Below are 16740 nucleotides of genomic sequence, written 5' to 3'. Positions count from 1 at the left end.
CCTACAGGAAATGTTGCTTTACAAGAGGAAAATAGATGTCATGTATGTACTCTGACAATAAATCTGAACTTTGAGAAGGAAGTTCATTTTGATTGCGGGGTAGGGAGGTGAACTATAGTTCCTGGGCATTATCCTGTTTATGTTGTTTGCAAGTCTAAACTATCTTATTCACTGCTCACTGCACCTTACACTGTTTTATATCTGCAGAGTTTGGAATTATATTCTGTGATCATACCAATGTCTTATCTATTTATTAAAAAGTAGTGTGCCAAATCCGAGGGAATATAAGGGTATTCTTTTTGGAATGACGAAGGATGAGAGGTGGCTAAATGGAGGTACGTTGCCCTCCATTATGTTTGAGAAAAGACACTTTGCTCCATAGTTTTAAATTTGTAATCAAACAATTCACGTGATTAAAGTGCACATTCCTGATTATATTCAATGTTATTTGTATACATTTTGGTTTGACCATGTTTAAATTACAGCATTGTTAGGGGACACATCAGAGCTAAGTTTTTTTTTTAATGATGGGTGCCTGGAATGCACTGCCGGAGGTGATGGTGGAAGCTGGTATGATAGAGAGGTACATGGATGCAAGAAAGGGAAAGGGTTATGGGTGTGAAGGAGGGTGGAGAAGGTTTCTACAAGTTGGCATAACATCATGGGCTGAAGGGCCGGAACTGTCCTCATTATCTTCTGATTGTACATATCTTCTTCTTTGGCTTGGCTTCGCGGACGAAGATTTATGGAGGGGTAAATGTCCACGTCAGCTGCAGGCTCATTTGTGGCTGACAAGTCCGATGCGGGACAGGCAGACATGGTTGCAGCGGTTGCAGGGGAAAATTGGTTGGTTGGGGTTGGGTGTTGGGTTTTTCCTCCTTTGTCTTTTGTCAGTGAGGTGGGCTCTGCGGTCTTCTTCAAAGGAGGTTGCTGCCCGCCGAACTGTGAGGCGCCAAGATGCACGGTTTGAGGCGATATCAGCCCACTGGCGGTGGTCAATGTGGCAGGCACCAAGAGATTTCTTTAGGCAGTCCTTGTACCGCTTCTTTGGTGCACCTCTGACACGATGGCCAGTGGAGAGCTCGCCATATAACACGATCTTGGGGAGGCGATGGTCCTCCATTCTGGAGACGTGACCTACCCAGAGCAGTTTGATCTTCAACAGCGTGGATTCGATGCTGTCGGCCTCTGCCATCTCAAGTACTTCGATGTTAGGGATGAAGTCGCTCCAATGAATGTTGAGGATGGAGCGGAGACAACGCTGGTGGAAGCGTTCTAGGAGCCGTAGGTGATGCCGGTAGAGGACCCATGATTCGGAGCCGAACTGGAGTGTGGGTATGACAACGGCTCTGTATACGCTTATCTTTGTGCGGTTTTTCAGTTGGTTGTTTTTCCAGACTCTTTTGTGTAGTCTTCCAAAGGCGCTATTTGCCTTGGCGAGGCTGTTGTCTATCTCGTTGTCGATCCTTGCATCCAATGAAATGGTGCAGCCGAGATAGGTAAACTGGTTGACCGTTTTGAGTTTTGTGTGCACGATGGAGATGTGGGGGGGCTGGTAGTCATGGTGGGGAGCTGGCTGATGGAGGACCTCAGTTTTCTTCAGGCTGACTTCCAGGCCAAACATTTTGGCAGTTTCCGCAAAACAGGACGTCAAGCGCTGAAGAGCTCTCTCTGAATGGGCAACTAAAGCGGCATCGTCTGCAAAGAGTAGTTCACGGACAAGTTGCTCTTGTGTCTTGGTGTGAGCTTGGAGGTACCTCAGATTGAAGAGACTGCCATCTGTGTGGTACTGGATGTAAACAGCATCTTCATTGTTGAGGTCTTTCATGGCTTGTTTCAGCATCATGCTGAAGAAGATTGAAAAGAGGGTTGGTGCAAGAACGCAGCCTTGCTTCACGCCATTGTTAATGGAGAAGGGTTCAGAGAGCTCATTGCTGAATCTGACGCGACCCTGTTGATTTTCGTGCAGTTGGATAACCATGTTAAGGAACTTTGGGGGGCATCCGTGGTGCTCTAGTATTTGCCAAAGCCCTTTCCTACTCACGGTGTCGAAGGCTTTGGTGAGGTCAACAAAAGTGATGTAGAGTCTTTTGTTTTGTTCTCTGCACTTTTCTTGGAGCTGTCTGAGGGCAAAGACCATGTCAGTAGTACCTCTGTTTGCGCGAAAGCCGCACTGTGATTCTGGGAGAACATTTTCGGCGACACTAGGTATTATTCTATTTAGGAGAATCCTAGGGAAGATTTTGCCTGCAATGGAGAGCAGCGTGATTCCCCTGTAATTTGAGCAGTCTGATTTCTCGCCTTTGTTTTTGTACAGGGTGATGATGATGGCATCACGAAGGTCCTGAGGCAGCTTTCCTTGGTCCCAGCAGAGCTTGAAAAACTCATGCAGTTTGGCATGCAGAGTTTTGCCGCCAGCTTTCCAGACCTCTGGGGGGGATTCCATCCATACCTGCTGCTTTGCCACTTTTCAGTTGTTCAATTGCCTTATATGTCTCTTCCAGGGTGAGGACCTCATCCAGCTCTAGCCTTAAGGGTTGTTGAGGGAGCTGGAGCAGGGCGGATTCTTGGACTGAGCAGTTGGCACTGAAAAGAGATTGGAAGTGTTCTGACCATCGGTTGAGGATGGAGATCTTGTCGCTGAGGAGGACTTTGCCATCTGAGCTGCGCGGCGGGCTTTGGAGTTGGGGTGAGGGGCCGTAGACAGCCTTTTGAGCCTCGTAAAAACCCCTGAAGTCACCAATGTCCGCGCTGAGCTGGGTTCGTTTGGCGAGGCTAGTCCACCACTCATTTTTGATCTCCCGGAGTTTGCGCTGAAGATGGCTGCATGTGCGACGGAAGGCTCGTTTCTTCTCTGGCCTGGACGGCTTTGCAGGTGAGCCTGGTGGGCAGATCGCTTCTTTGCCAGCAGGTCCTGGATTTCCTGGTTGTTTTCGTCGAACCAGTCCCTGTTTTTCCTGGAGGAGAAGCCCAGTACCTCTTCAGTGGATTGCAGTATGACAGTCTTCAGCTGATCCCAGAGGGTTTCAGGGGACAAGTCCGTGAGGCGGATTGCATCCTCAAGCTTTGCTTTGAGGTTTGCAAATATTTACAGCAAATATTAATCACATGCAGTCTCCATTTTGTAGGTCTTTGGGAATTTCCTTTTGTGAGTCCAATACACAACATCCATGACACCATCTTCCTTCTCAATTGTAGTGATAAAGTCCAGGAGGAGTTGGAGATGGAGTGTGTGGCATCTGGGGAATGTTGCATCTTGGGAATGCAGTTGCATCTTGGGTAGATTTAAGATGGATGCCTTCACATGAGGACCTGCCTGTGAGTGTGTTCTGTTCATAGTGCTGTTTGCTTAGTTGCTTAGTTAATAAATCTAGTTGTTTAATAGGAACCTGTTTCTTTATTGCAATAAAAGAAACATCACATGGTATCAGGAATGGAAGAAACACCTGGAGTATGCACAAGACTGAAAGAAACACCATAGTGTGCTTCGTGAGTAACAATCAATAACAGCAGAGAAAATATGGAGAGATTAAAAACTCCTAATGCTGTAAAATGGACTGGAAATGTTGACCATGAATGGAGGCAAAGATTCATGCTGTACCTGACAATTGCAATGCTATTTACTGTGGCAGGACCTAAACTCTAGAGATTTTCAACACATTTATTTTTGCCGAGGTATCTGACCAGAGCAAATTCAACAAGGTTATCAAGATGTTTGATGAACATTGTTCACAAAAGAAAAATGAATCCTGTAGCATGCAGCTACAGGGAGAGAGCTTTGAATCTTTTTTAACAGACTTAAAATTAAAAGCAAGAATATACAATTTTGGACCACTGCAAGATTCAAAGATCCACGATCAAACTGTGTTCAGAATTAATGATAATAAAGTAAGAGAGAGATTGCTGCAAGAAGCAGAGCTTACCTTAGCTGGAGCTGTGAAGATATGCCATGCCAGTGAATTAGCTCTGCATATCCAGTGATAGTGTAAAAGCCAGTGAAAATGAAGGCGTAGTCATAGCCATAGTGTTTGGACACCGACGCAAACAAAAAAATGAGATACAGAAAACAACAAAACGATGGAGAGACATTCATTTGTAAATGATGCGGCACTCACTCAACATTCACCAAAGCAATGCCCAATTTATAGAAAAGTCTGTAATAAGTGCAAAGGGCAGAATCACTATACAAAGCAATGTTTTTCCAAAGGGAAACAAGACAGAAGTAAAAGCGCACACACTATAGAAGACACTAAAGAAGAAACTGCTCTCAGTGATACACTTTTTGTGGGCATGGTAATGCAGGAAATGAACAGTGTTGAGCAAGATAAATTGTCTGTTTCATTACATAGAAATTGAACGAATATTCCTTTCAAGCTGGACGCAGAAGCAAAGGTCAATTTGATCTCTGAGCGCCACATCAGAGCAATGAAGATAAAGCCATACATCCATGCAAATCCTGTCCAGCTCAAAGCATACAATGGAAAGAGCATCGACACAAAAGGTATATTTAACTCAAGGTGAAAGTTAAAGATAAAGAGGTTCGCATTAATCCCAGGTGAACATTACTCTCTGCTTGGTGACAAAACATGTGAAAACTTGAGCCTAGTCAAGAGGGTGTACCACATTAAACGTGACAAGGCACAAAATGGTCTAGAGGAAATACTGGATCAATTTCCCAACATCTTCAAGGGGTTTGGAGTTCTACCATTCACCTATAAGATACAGTTTGAAGAGGGCACACAGCCTGTAGTGGATGCCCCGAGGCAGCTTCCAGCACCACTAAAAGAAAAGTTCAACCAGGAACGCAACCGAATAACGGTACTAGAGGTCATAAAGAAAGTGGAGGAGCCCACAGAATGGGTGAATTCAATGGTGTGTGTCAAAAGGAAGAACGGTGACCTACACGCATTCATGGACCCTTAAAACCTGAATGCCAATATAAAGAGGGAACATTATAGAGGGTGAATTCAATGGTGTGTGTCAAAAGGAAGAACGGTGACCTAGACGCGTGCATGGACCCAAAAAACCTGAATGCCAATATAAAGAGAGAACATTATCAGATTCCAACCAGTGATGAAATTACGTGAGATGGCAGGTGGAAGGTTTTTCACCAAATTGGATGCATCCCAGGGCTTCTGGAAAATAAAACTACATGATGATAGAACAAAATACTGTACATTTAATGCACCGTTTGGCCAATACTTTGGTCTGAGGATGCCTTTTGGAATTTCCTCAGCTCTGAAGTATTCCACAGGACAATGGAGCACATAATAGAAGGCATAAATGGGGAACGCGTGTACATGGATGACATGATCCTACGGGGATCCACACAAAAACAACAACAAGAGGCTCATCAAAGTGCTACAACACATCCAGAAGTATGGATTACATTTAACATAGAAAAGTGTCAGTTTGGTGTGAAGGAAATCACCTTTCTGGGAGATAAACTGTCAGAAGCAGGTGAAGAGTCTGACAAGAGCAAGGTGAAAGCCATTTTAGAGATGCCCAGATCCACTGACAAAAAAGGCATATTGGGAGTGCTGGGAATGATCAATTTATTTGCTAAATTCAGACCAAACCTGTCCTCCAAAGCAACGTACCTAAGGAAGATGATACAGGACAAATGTGAATTCAAGTGGACAGACAACCGCGAGGAAGATTGGGGACGACCGAAGGCCATTCTAACTACAGAACCAGTACTTTTGACTTTCTTTGATGCATCCAGAAGGACAAAAATGTCCACGGATGCTTCAAAAGATGGAATAGGTGCCATACTCCAGGCTGTGGGAGATTGGAGGCCAGTAGAATACACATCAAGGAAGATGACAACATCTGAATGTTGATATGCACAGATCGAGAAAAAGAGTCTAGGTCTCGTCTATGAACTCGAGAAATTCCACAATTATGTGATTGGTCGACCAACATTCATGGCAGAGACAGACCACAAGCTATTAATAGCAATAACCAAGAGAAATCTCAGTGAAATGTCCCGTCAATCCAAAGACTGATGATGAAGCTACAATGTTATGACTTTGAAGTAGTGTACCCACCAGGGAAACCTATTGTGTTAGCTGATGCATTATAAAGAACTGCACACCTAGAAGTCTGTGTTGCTGATGTTCGTGTTACATTTGTGTTGAATTTTAAATTGAAAGGATACTGTATTAATGTGCCATGTTAGATTAAACATCTCAAGGAGAGTAGATGTAATGATAGAGTGCTACCAGCAGGAGGAATTGGAGACAGAGAGTGTGGCATCTGGGGAATGTTACATCTTGACAATGATGTGACATATTGGGTAGGTTCAAGATGGATGTGTGTTCTGTTCTTGGTGGTGTTTGCTTGGTTAATAAATCTAGTTATTTATAAAGAACCCAAGTTTCTTTATTGTAATAGAAGAAACATCACTTCAGGTACTGTCAACTACACTCATCCCATATTACTCACTTTAAAAAAAATTGTCCCACAATGTCCCCAGATTCTATCACTCACCTGCACAATGGGGGCCATTTACAGTGGTCAATTTACTCGCCAACCAATGGGATGTGCGTGGAACCCTGAGTACCTGGAGGAAATCAATGCAATCATGGGCCAACATGCCAACTCCACACAGACAACAACCGAGGTCAGGACTGAATTCAGGTCACTGGTGTTGCAAGATAGCAGCACCACCTGCTGTGCTCCTCAGAATACAATTAGCGTAGTGGGGGCGGAACAGAAAGCATACCAGTTAGCGTAATGCTGTTACAGCACCAGCAATTGGGACCACGTTTCAAATCCCGCACTGTCTGCAAGGAGCTTGTATGTTCTCCCTGTGTCTGCATGGGTTTTCCCCGGGGCCTCTGGTTTCCAAATTGTGCGGGGGTTGTCGGTCAATTGGGTGCAATTGGGTGGCACGGGGTCGTGGCCCGAAAGGGTGTTACCATGCTGCATGTCTACATTTTTTTTAAATTAATTTTAAAATGTATAAACATTTTTAAAAATAAATAAAAATATCCTGGGGGTCAATATTGGCCAGAAGCTAAGCCATACAAAATCCTGGACTCACAACACCTCCTCATTAGTCAGGAAGGTGCACCAGTGTCTACACTTCCTAGGGAAGTTGAGGAGGGCAAGGCCCCCATCTTCACATTTTAAAGGAGAACAATTGAGAATCTCCTTTCTGACTGCATAATTGCATGACTGCAAAGCACCAGTCCTTTTAAAATGAGAATTAAGTAATTTCCCAGCTCAGTATTTCTGCAAATGGTAGCAAATGGTAGTCAAACACTCTGCTAGCATGCTTAATCCTTGCAAAGTTAATTAAATGATGACTTTCTTTCAGACCCACTCCTTCACGATCCCTTGCAAGAAACAAAAGAATGAAACCAAGGGAGCCTGTATCCCTTAACAACAGGGAAAGCAAGAGCAATAAATCTCTATGACTTCACTGTGCCATATAAGGAAGCATTGTTCACGCCTGTTCTTCAAAGATTAATTAAAATGCGTTTGTGTCCTACTGTTGTGGAGGAAACATTGGACATTTTAGATTTAGAATTTGCATGTAAGGTTCATTGAAGAGGGGACTTAATATTTCAGTGTGATGGCCTGACATCAGAAAAGTGAAAGTTAGAAATCAAACGTGTAGTAAAATGTTGAAATGTGGGGTAGGAGTGTGGTGGTTGAAAGAATAAAGACACTGTTACTGATCATTTGGAGACCAAGATAGACTGGTTGACATAGATGGGGATAGTCCGGTTAAGGGAAAGTGGGGAAGATTTGTCAAACATACCTGACTTGTCCAGAAGAGGTGTGAGCAGAAGGACATGAATCAGAACTCTCCACAGGCAAAGGGGAGAAAAGTGCAGATGCTGAAATTCTGAAATAAAAGAAGATGGTAGAATTTCTCAGAAGGGCAAGCAGCGTGTGAGGAAGGAGCAAATGCTCCCAGGTTCTAAACCCTAAGCAGGCAATGTACTTTAATTTCCCTGTCACTTTACCTTTCTATCCCAGTTCCACTGTTTCTCTCCATGTCCCGTAATGTAAACATTCTCTTGACAGATGAGAGGAACAAGCCTTGATCGTCCCATCTATACCACTGCCACCTGTGGCATTCCCTCTCCTTTGATCTCCACTTTTCCACAGATTCTTTTTGCTCTCCTACCTTTCCTTAAAATATGCTTGATTTCAAACATTGCTACATCCAGGTTTCACAATAAAGATACAGTAAAAACCCTTGGTATCCAACATCTACAGGGATTGGTAGATGGCAGATAAGTTTTCTGGTTACTTGAGACTCACTCTTTCTTTTTTTTGAATATTTTATTTAGAAAATACAGAATATAGGACTCAATTAATATAATAACAATAATACATTGAACATAAAATCATAGAAAAACATTCATAAGGTCAAAAAAATTTAAAAGGAGAGTCCCTCTCCTCCCAGTGCCCCCTCCCTAGATTTGAAAGAAAAGGGGACAGACAGCAGGGGATAGAGGGAGATAAAAAGAAAGAAAATAGAAAAGAAAAAGGAACAGGAGAAAGGTTCGACATCTCAGAGTCACATCATTTTAAAAGTATTAAATTTCTAATAAGGAGTATTCTCATTGAAAAAATATAAAAATAAATTCTACAATCTGGGCATTCAAGTCATCTGAGACTAACTCTTTCAATGCCTCAAGAATTAAAATTAAACAGTTTAAAAGACAAAAGATAATGCAAAATGTAATTTGAAAAAAAATCAGTATTGTAAACCTTAATTATGAAAAGTTCATTTTAATCAGGTAATTCCTATAATTTACAAAATTTAAATTTAAATTCAAGCCCTGGTTGAAGGCGCTATAACAACATTGCACTAACCACTACGCGCTAACCACTAACCACTACACACTAACCACTAACCACTACACACTAACCACTAACCACTACCCCCAAGTTGACAGATAAAGTCTTACTAACATGCTTAATAATATACCAATAAAGATAAAGACTCTGACTAAGCAGGGATAAGGAGACACTTTAAGAGAGTCACCCCAACAGCGGGCAGCATCAACCAGCTCTTCATGCTGGGCGACGCCATTTTATTTAAACACAACTTTATTCAAACTGCTGCTACGAGCAAAGCACAGCCAAAGCACTCCATGTTTTTCTCCCCTCTTCACCACTTCAGAGAACATTTCTTTTACAATGTTAAACTTTTATTTAATTTTTTATTATTGATTTTAATTCTAGTTATTTATTTATTTTCCTCGGGGGTTTTTTTGGGCCGGTTGCTGAAGTTGCTTGCACATGTTACATTTCCAACCTGCATATTCACAAAGCCCCTTAAACAATCCTATCATATCTGCTTCCATCACGTTGCCCCTCTTGCCTTAACCGCATTTTATCCAGTATGTGACATTTTTACCCTGTAGAAAAAGATTCAGCCTGCCTATCATATCCATGCCTCTCATAATCTTATAAAAGTCTATTGGGCCTTCACTCAGCTTCCAACGCTCCACAGAAAACAACCCAATTTTTAGTCCAACCTCTCCCAATAGTTCATACACTCTAATTTAGGCAGTATCCTGGTAAATCTCTTCTGTACCCTTTTCAAAGCCTCCACATCTCTCTTGTTATGGGGCAACCAGAATTACAAAACTGCAATCCAACAAAGGTTTTGTATAGCTGCACCATCCTTACTCTTATCCCCAATGCCTGACCAATGGAGGCAAGCATGCCACATGCTTTCTTTACCCTTCTATTTACTTCTATGGCCACTTGCAATGAGCTATAGACCTGGAGCACCGGATCCCTTGGCACATCAAAACGTTAAAGAGGCCTGCCATTAACTGGCTGTGTTTGGTTTCCCAATGCAACACTTCACACTTGTCTGGATTAAACTTCATCTGCCATTCCTCTGTTGTTATCCTGTTGATACCCCTGGACACCCATTAGAAGAAAAATGGAGGTGTTGCTGTAATGGCAGTGTTGTTGCTAATGCAAAACTGCAGAGAGAGGGGAGTGAAGTCAGCGCTTTCCCGCAGGGTCCAACTGCCCAGTCCAACTACTGTCAGCTCTGTACAGGCTTTAAGTGGCCTGATAAAGGAGCCGACAGTGGTTGAAAACTGCCAGGCTTAATGTTGTTTGACATTTATATTTTTCTGTATGTTGCCCATGACTAAAAAAGTTTGGCCGCCCCTGCTCCATACTGTTCACAATGCCACCAATTTTTGAATGATCTGCAAACTTATTAACCCACCCACCTACTTTTTCATCCAAGTTATTTACAGTATATGCTTCACAAACAACAGGGGTCTCAACACCGATCCATGTGGAACACCACTGGTCACAGGCCTCTAGCCAGAATAACTCCCATCCACCACTACCCTCTGTCTTCCATGGACCAGCCAATTCTAAATCCAAACTATAAATTCACATGAATCCCATGCAGCTGTATCTTCTTGATCAGCCCACCACAAGGGGCCTTGTTAAATATGTCCAATGACTTGCTTTCAACTGCTTTCTATGGTAGAGAATTCCACTAGCCAGAATAACTCCCATCCACCACTACCCTCTGTCTTCCATGGACCAGCCAATTCTAAATCCAAACTATAAATTCACATGAATCCCATGCAGCTGTATCTTCTTGATCAGCCCACCACAAGGGGCCTTGTTAAATATGTCCAATGACTTGCCTTCAACTGCTTTCTATGGTAGAGAATTCCACACGTTCATCATTATCTGGGAGAAGAAATTTTTACTCAACTCAAGGGAGGGAGACTTACAATAAATATAAGAAACAAGAAATAAAGGAGGTGCGTGGAGAGTACATTGAAGGTTAAAAAAATCTTAAGAAAGAAATTAGAAAAGCTAGAAGAAGGTACAAGATGACTATAGCAAACAGGGTGAAAATAAATCCAAAAGGATTCTATAAATATGTTAATGCCAAAAGGAGAATGAGGGATAACATTGGTCCCTTAGAGAATCAGAACAGACAATTGTGTGTGGAGCCACATGAGATGGGGGAGATTTTGAACAAATTATTTTCTTCAGTATTCACTAAGGGGAAGTATATTGAATTGTGCGGGGTAAAGGAAGCAAAGAGGGTAATTAGGAAAACGTAGTGATTAAGAAAGAGGAAGTACTGGAGCTTTTGAAGCATATAAAGGTAGATAAGTCTTCAGGTCGCGACGGGATTTTCCTTGAAAGAGAAGTTAGTGGGGAAATAGCAGCAGCTCTGACAGTGATTTTTCAAATGTCATTATAGATGGGTATAGTGCCAGAGGATTGGCGTATTGCTAATGTGGTTTCTTTGTTTAAAAAGGATTCAAGGAGCAAGCCTAGCAATTATAGGCCTGTAATTTTGATGCCTGTGGGAGGTAAGTTAATGGAAAGCGTTCTTAGAGATAATATATAAGTATCTGGAGAATCAGGGTCTGATCAGGAACACTCAATACTGGTTTGTGCGTGAAAGGTCCTGTTTGACCATTCTTGTTGAATTTTTTGAAGGGATAACTAGGAATGTTGATGAGGGTAGAGCAGTAGAAGTTGTCTATATGGACTTCAGTAAGGCCTTCAATAAGGTTCTGCATGGAAGGTTAGTAAGGAAGATTCAGGCGCTAGGTAATAACTTTGAGATAGTCAAATGGATTCAACAGTGGCTGGAAGGGAGATTCCAGAGAGTCATAGTGGATAACTATTTTTCAGGCTGGAGGCCAGTAATAAGCAGTGTGCCTCAGGGATCTGCATTGGGTCCCTTGCTGTTTGTCATTTACATTAATGATCTGGATGATGGGGTGGCAAATTGGATTAGTAAATACGTAAATTAGTAAATATGCGGATGATACTAAAACAGGTGGAAGGTTTTTAAAGTTTGTAGAAGGATTTGGGCACTTAGAAGAGTGGGTTGAGAGATGGCAGATGGAGTTTAATGCTGATCAGTGTGAAGTGCTTCATTTTGGTCGGAATAATCAAAACAGGACATACGTAGTAAATGGGTGGGCGTTGAGGAACGCAGTGGAGAATAAAAATCTAGGAATAATGGTTCATCATTCCCTGAAAGTAGAATTTCATGTGGATAGGGTGGTGAAGAAGGCTTTTAGTATGCTGGCCTTTATAAATCAAAGCCAAGAATACAAGAGTTGGGAGATGATGTTGAGACTGTTCAAGCATTGGTGAGGCCAAATTTGGAACATTGTGTACAGTTCTGGTCACCGAATTATAGGAAGGATATCAATAAGGTAGAGAGAGTGCAGAGAATGTTACCTGGGTTTCAGAATCTAGATTACAAAGAAAGATTGAGCAGATTAGGTCTTTATTCCTTGGACCGAAGAAGGTTAAGGGGGGATTTGATAGAGGTATTTAAGATTATGAGGGGGATAGATGGAGTTGATGTGAATAGCTTTTTCCCTTGACAGTAGTAGAAATTGAAACAAGAGGTCATGAGTTAAGAGTTAAGGGCCAAAAGTTTAGAAGTAACATGAGGGGAAAACTTCTTTACTCAGAGAGTGGTGGCTGTGTGGAATGAGCTTCTGAGAGAAGTAGTGGCAGCAGGGTCAATTTTGCCATTTAAGAAAACTTGGGTAGGTATATAGATGGGAGGGGAATGGAGGGTTATGGGCCAGGTGCAGATAGGTGGGACTAGAGGAGAGTACTTGGTTCGGTGCGGACTAGAAGGGCCGAGATTGCCTGTTTCTGTGCTGTAATTGTTATATGGTTATATGGTTCAGTCATAAATAGCTTAGACTTTATCTTTAGACAATAAGAGGAAACAAAAAAATCTGCAGATGCTGAGGTCTAGTGCAGTACACAAAGATGCTGGAGAAACTTAAGCTCCTGATGCAGTCTCCTCCATCTCATGGAGGCTTGCCGCAGACTGGGAGATCATTTCATTGCAAAATGTTGTTCTGTCCACTGCAACAGTAAAGATGTCCCAGTGGCCAATCTCTTCAATTCTACAACCACTGCCACATGGATATGTCTGTCCATGGCCACAAATCCTGCCAGGTTGAGGCTACTTGAAATTGAAGGAGCATCACCTTATATTCATCTCAGCAGTCTCCAAACAGATAGATACTGACTTGTCCAATTTCCATTCCCCTCTCCCCCATTCTCTTGCTTTTCCTCACTCCTTGGTTTCCCTTCCTCCAGCTTCTCAGCCCCTTCCCTTCCTTCTACAATCAGAGAACATATTTCTCAGCCCTCTGCTCCCTTCTCCTAAAATCCCTAAGCTCCTTCCTCCTCCCACCCGTGTCCATCTATATTATCTGCAAGCCTGTGTTCCTCCCCCTTCCCCTCAACCCCTGCAAACCCTCCCCACACCACCCCCCCACACTGTCCACAATTCAGGCACCTGCTGATTTTCGGCTCCCCTGAAGAAGAGTTCAGGTCCAAATCGTTGACTGCCTTTTGCTTCCCATGGATACTGCATGACCTGCTGAATTTTTCCATCTCTTTTATCCACTGCTATGGGCAATGACCTCAGGCCCTGAACTCTTTTGGCAACAGGGACATCCTTCCTGAATCTAATCTTAGAATTGTGTTGAGATCTATGGGATCTCCTCCCAATCTTCTAATGTCTCAAGAATATCAGCCTAATGAGGAAGAGAGAGTGACCAGGGTGGGATGGGTCCTTTAATGCAGTGCCTGCTTTCCTGAGGCATCGGGAAGTGAGAAAGGCTTGTGTGATGACTTAAGCTGTGGTCACAATGCTCTGCTGTTTCTTGCGGTCTCTGGCGGAGCAGTTCCCACCCCGAGCAGTGATGTGCCCAGACAGGATGCTTTTTATGGTGCACCTGTAAAAATCGGTGAGGTACACTGGGGACAGGCCAAATCTCCTCAGGCTGCAGAGGAAGTAGGGGTAATGATGCACTTTTTTGGCCATCGGATTAATGTGATTGGACCAGGGCAGGTTGTTGGTGAGGTTTACACCTAAAAACCTAATAGGGTCTATCATTGGTCCTGCCATTTCAGGAATCAATCTGATCCAGCAATCATTCTCCAGATCTGGTGCAGATTTCGAGCAGCTACCGTCCCCTTTATTATTGACACAAACTGCCATTGGCTGACAAATATATTTAAGAACTCCAAGCACTTGCAGCTCGATGCCTTCTCTGATAATTAGGTGCTTCATTTTCATCTGTCCTTTCATCCCGTGTGTCCATTTGCAAATCGTCCTCAGGACGAGGTCGACTCGGTCCGAAGTACCAAAATGATGATCCATTTTGAGCCTTTTTCTCACGTTCTCACCATCAGAGACAATGGTTTCACACACATAACACCCGTCCAGCCAATTTAATTCACCATCAATCACTCAGGACACTATTGTGGAGAAACCAATAGGTTTTAATTCACTTGAGAACATAGCATATCCTTACTGTTTGGTTGTCCTGCACTGAGTTTCAGGGCCTGTGGGGAGGGGCCACAGGTACAACCAGCCAATAGGCATGCTTGACCAGATAACTATACATCACAGTGGTTTACCACATTCACCCCTTGTTTTTAAAAAAGTGTCCCAGGGTAAAGTGGAACTTACAAAGTTACACGTTTACAATTTGAAAGTCATAAGTTCATCTTATCAGGCGGTCTGGTCATTCACTGGGACCATCATAGCACTGGTTGTGGCTGCGGTGCAGCAGCGGAGTCCTGAACAGTCTCGGGCGCCTGTTCATATTCATCAGTATTGTGCTGGTAGGTAGACGCTGTGCTTGGTGTATCCTCCCTCAGGGTGGAGGCAGGATACAGAGGTCAGGTGCTTCATGTGTGTTCAATGGTGAGGAGGGCGTGGGGTGATTAGCAGCGATCTCCAGGGCCCCTGAGGGAGTCAAATCCCTGATGGAACTGGTGTCTATGTGTCTGTCCAGATATGCATTGTAGGCATATTGGGGGTTGGCATGGAGGAGGTGGACCTTTTCAACCAATGGGTCAAATTTATGGTTCCTCCGGAGCAGGACGGGCCCTGGGAATATCAGCCACATTGGTAATATGGTCCTGATCACAGATTTTCTGGGGAAGGAAAACATATCTTCATGTGGTGTAGCGTTAGTGCCAGTGCACAGAAGGGACCTGGTAGAGTAGTCTCCCGTGTCAGCGGGAGACTGCAAGGCCAGAAGGGCTGCCTTCCAGACTGTAATGTTCTCACTCTCCTCTTGCCCATTACCTTGGGGGTTGTAACCAGTGGTCCTGCTCATGGCAATGTCACTGGCCAACAGGTACTGGTGCAAATCATCACTCATAAAGGAAGGCCCCTGGTTGCTGTGGATGTAAATGGGGAAGCCAAATAATGTGAAGAGGCTGCACAGGGCCTTGATGACTGTGGCAGTGATCATGTCCGAGCAGCGGATGGCAAATGGAAAACGGAAGCATTCGTCGATGATGTTAAGGAAGTAGATGTTATGGTCGGTGGAGGGCTAGGGTCCTTTAAAGTCAACTCTGAGTTGCTTCAAAGAGTGAGTAGCTTTAATAAGTTGTGCCCTGTCTGCCTGGTAGAAGTATGGCTTGTGCTCAGCACAGACCTGGCAGTTCTTCGTCATGGTCTTGATCTCGTCAATGAAGTATGGCAGGTTGCGCGGTTTGACGAAGTGAAAGAACCTGGTGACTGTGGGGTGACAGAGATCATTATGGAGGTTTTGCAGTTGGCTGATCTGAGCGCTGGCACAAGTTCCACAGGACAGGGCGTCTGGTGGCTCATTAAGTTTCCCCAGCTGATACAGGTGTCATAGTTATAGGTGGATAATTCTATACTCCACCGCAGTATTTTATCCTTTTTGAATTTTCCCTACTGCTGATTGTTAAACATAAACTTGACAGCACAGTGATCGGTCAGCAAGGTGAATCTCTTACTGGCCAGGTAATAGCACTAGTGCTGCGCTGCCTCAACAATGGCTTGGGCCTCTTTTTCAACTGAGGAGTGTTGAATCTCAGGCCCCTGCATGGTGTGTGAAAAAAATGGGACAGGCTTGCCAGCCTGATTAAGGGTGGCTGCCAGGGCAAAGTCTGATGCATTGCTTTCCACCTGAAAAGGGGTGGATTCATCCTCAGCATGCATTGATGTCAGATTTGATGCAGCTGAAGGATGCACAAGCCTCCTCCGCCTGGGGAAGGACATAGATTTGATAAGAGGGTGGACCTTGTCCACATAATTGGGGACCCACTGAACATAATAGGAGAAAAATCCAAGGCACCTCTTCAGGCCCTTGTGGCTGTGTGGGAGGGAAAGTTCCAAGAGTGGTCATATGCAGTCTGGGTCCAGGCCAATGCTGCCATTTTCCACTACACAGCCAAGGATAGCTTGGCAAGTTGTGTGGAACACACACTTGACCTTGTACATCAGATTAAGGAGCTTGGCTGTCTCAAGAAATCTCTGGAGATTGGGATCATGATCCTGCAGGTCGTGGCTGCAGAAGGTGACGTTATCGCGATACACGAAGGTGGCCCGCTGATCCACCATATGGTCCATTTCCCGCTGAAAGACCGAGATGCCGCTCGTGACGCAAAAGGGGACCCACAAGAAATGGTAGAGGTGGTCATCTGTCTCGAACACCGTATACTGGCCGTCCTCTGGGTGGATGGGTAGCTGAGAATATGTCTTCTTTAGGTCAATGGTCAAATAGATCCAATACTGGCCAATTTGGTTGACCATGTCAGCAATTCACGGAAATGGGTATGTGTCCGATTGAGTGTATTTATTGATGGTCTGACTGTAGTCGATGATCATTCTATTTTTTTCACTGTTCCGCACTACCACATCCTGCACTCTCCATGAGCTATTGTCAGTTTCAA

This window comes from Narcine bancroftii, chromosome 1, assembly GCF_036971445.1.
Source record: "Narcine bancroftii isolate sNarBan1 chromosome 1, sNarBan1.hap1, whole genome shotgun sequence".
Classification (NCBI taxonomy): Eukaryota; Metazoa; Chordata; class Chondrichthyes; order Torpediniformes; family Narcinidae; genus Narcine; species Narcine bancroftii.
Note: the sequence above shows the minus strand (reverse complement) of the source record.